Source organism: Hylobates moloch, unplaced genomic scaffold (assembly GCF_009828535.3).
Source record: "Hylobates moloch isolate HMO894 unplaced genomic scaffold, HMol_V3 SCAFFOLD_11, whole genome shotgun sequence".
In the NCBI taxonomy this organism is placed as follows: Eukaryota; Metazoa; Chordata; class Mammalia; order Primates; family Hylobatidae; genus Hylobates; species Hylobates moloch.
Genome location: NW_026652286.1, coordinates 55311566 through 55314790, shown reverse-complemented (window position 1 = coordinate 55314790; position 3225 = coordinate 55311566). Strand labels below are relative to the sequence as shown.

At 40.7% G+C, this 3225-nt stretch overlaps 1 pseudogene; it reads left to right on the top strand.

Annotated features, from left to right (window-relative positions):
* The first annotated feature begins 246 nt into the window (after window positions 1–246).
* On the top strand, window positions 247–641 carry LOC116476165 (nuclear nucleic acid-binding protein C1D-like; annotated as a pseudogene).
* Window positions 642–3225: the final 2584 nt, after the last annotated feature.

Genomic DNA, 3225 nt, shown 5'->3' with positions numbered 1-3225 from the left:
TGGTGGCTAATGCCTGTAATCCTAGCACTTTGGGAAGCTGAGATGGGAAGACTGCTTGAGCCCAGGAGTTCTGTGCTGCAGAAGGCCATGATCCCACCACTGCACTTCAGTGGGAACAGAGCAAGACCTTGTCTCTAATAATAATAAAAAAAGTATACATTAAACCAAAATGAAAGTATGAATTGATACCATCATTGCTTGGCCACTTTCCGGCGGACTGGAGTTGAAGGCTGTGAGTCAGTCATTATGGCAGATGAAGAAATTAATGAAGACTATCCAGTGGAAATTCATGAGTATTTGTCAATGCTTGAGAATTACATTGGTGCTGTGGATGATATGCTAAAGACCATGATGTCTGTTTCTTGAAATGAGTTGTTGCAGAAGTTGGACCCACTTAAACAAGTGAAAGTGGATTTAGTTTCTATGTACACATTAAATTTAAAGTTTTGAGTTTATTTGGCAACTCAAGGAATTAATACTAAGAAACAGCTAGTAAAGCAGGAAGGAATTGGAAAGAATCAGAATATATATGAACACAGTCAAGGAAATGACAGAAAAAGGCTGGCAAGCTGGACAGAGGTACATCTTCAAGATTTGTAAAAAACGACCTCTGGGAACTGAAACCTAAAAATGCATCATAAAACTGTAGGGACTAAACTCTCCAGTTACTTAATAAGTTAGTAAAACCTGGGTGCAGTGCATCATACCCGTAATCCCAGCATTTTGGGAGGCTGTGATCCCAGCACTTTGGGATTGCTTGAGCCTAGGAGTTTAAGACCAGCCTGGTTAACATGATGAGACTCCGTCTCTACAAAAATTAGCTGGGCGTGGTGGTGCACACCTGTAATTCCAGCTATTTGGGAGGCTGAGGCACAACAGTTGCTTTAACCTGGAGGTTGCAGTGAGTGGAGACTGTGCCACTACACTCTAGCCTGCGTAACAGGGTGAGATCCTGTCTCAAAAAAAAAAAAAAGTTGTCAATAGAGGCCTAGCACAGTGGCTCACGCCTGTAATCCCAGCCTTTGGGAGGCTGAGGCAGGAGAATCACTTGAGCCCAGGAGTTCAAGACTGGCCTGGACAACATAAGGAGACCCTGTCTCTACAAAAAATGGAAAAAATTAGCCAGACATGATGGCACGTGCCTGTAGTCCCAGCTGCTGGAGAGGCTGAGGCAGGAGGATCAGTTGAGCCTCGGAAATCAAGGCTGCAGTGAGCTTTGATGGTGCCATTGCACTCCAGCCTGGGAAACAGAGTGAGACCCTGTCTCAAAAGACAAAACAAAAAACAAGAAACAAACAAACAGTTGTCAATAAACGAAAAGGTAAACACTTAATTTTTGGTTTTGATATATACATATTCAAAAAGTATGTCATTTTTTCACAAAATAATTATGTGGCAGTGCAAGGTTTAAATGTCTTCTGTATTGAATTCATATGCAAATTTGCACTTTAAATTTTTGTTTGTTTGTTTTTGAGACAGAGTCTGGTTCTGTCACCCAGACTGGAGTGCAGTGGCATGAGTATGGCTCACTGCAACCTTGACCTCCTTGGTTTAACTAATCCTCCTATCTCAGCCTCCCAGAAAGCTTGAGCTAAAGGCATATGCCACCATGCCCAGCTAATTTTTGTATTTATGTATTTAATTTTTTGTAGAGATGCGGGTTTCACCATATGTTGCCCAGGCTGGTCTCCAACTCCTGGGCTCAAACGATCCTACTGTGTTGGCCTCCCAAAGTGCTAGGATTACAGGCATGAGCCACTGGTCCCAGTTAATTGAGAGGCTGAAGTGGAAGGATCTCTTGAGCCCAGGAGGTTAAGGCTGCATTCAGCCGTGTTTGTGCCACTGCACTTCAGTCTGGGCAACAGAGTCAGATTCTGTCTCAAAAAAGAAAAAAAAAACAAAAAACAAAAGCAAAAACAAAAACAAAAACAAACCAAAACAGACAAACAAAAAACCCAAAATTAACTCACAGAAACGTTAATAAGCAACATTCAAGCAAACAATGACTAGTTTGGAAACATAATGAAGAAAATAACTTTATCAACAATACCAACAAAAGGATAAATGCCTAGAAATAAATTGATAAGAAGTGCACAAGATCTATATTAAAGTATTAAGTGACACAAACAATTTAAACCATTAGAAAGGTTGCCAAGCCTGAGCCACATTGCCCAGCCAGGAAAGAGACTTTCCAAAAGTGTTGTCCATTTCTCTGAGCTTCTCCAGAGAAGGAAGTGAATCTTCATTACCTCCCCAGAGAAGGGAGTGGATCTTCATTATCCATGTTTTCTAGGGTCCCTCACAGTACCTGACAAAGAGCAGGGTTTGTGGAGTGAATTGAATAAATTGAATGGCTGCCCTGGGAGGTAGTGAGTTCTCTACCACTGGAAGTAGCCAGGAAATTGTAATGAAACTGAGAATGCATCGGGTTAGAGACTCTTGATTATATTTATGGTCTCTTCCAATAAACTATGATTCTTATATTCTAAGACTTCCACGAAGTTTCCAATCCTTAGAATAATATGATTAACCTTTCTCTGCCACATATTTGACCTCCAAAATATATCTCCCATCTCCCTACTTCTTTCTACCTCTACTGCCGCTCTCTTAGCTCAAGACACCATCTTTTGTTACTGGACACCTAAATGATTTTCTTGATTCCACCTTTGCAGCCAATGTAATCTTTTGATGTTGTGATCAGATTAGATTTAAGCAGGAGGGCTCTCCTGCTTAAAATCTCTTAATAGAAATCAGTGAAATAAAAAACAGGCAGGAAGAAGTAAATTACATGTTGTTTAAAAATTATATAAATTGCTTACCTGAGAAAAACAAGAGAATCAACTGAAAAACTATTACAAACAAGAAGAGAATTTAGTTCAGTGATTGGATTATACAGAATTAACTCACAGAATGACTGGTCACAGTGGCTCATGCCTGTAATCCCAGCACTTTGGGAGGCCAAGGCAGGAGGATTGCTTGAGCCCAAGAATTTAAGACTAGCCTGGGCAATATAGTGAGACCTCATCTTTATAAAAATTAAAACAAAAATATTTGCTAGGAATGGTGGTGTACGCCTGTGGTCCCAGCTACTTGGGAGGCTGAAGTGTGAGGATCTCTTAAGCCCAGGAGGTTAAGGCTACATTCAGCCGTGTTTGTACCACTATACTTCAGTCTGGGCAATAGAGTGAGATCCTGTCTCAAAAAAAAAAAAGCAAAAGCAAAAAC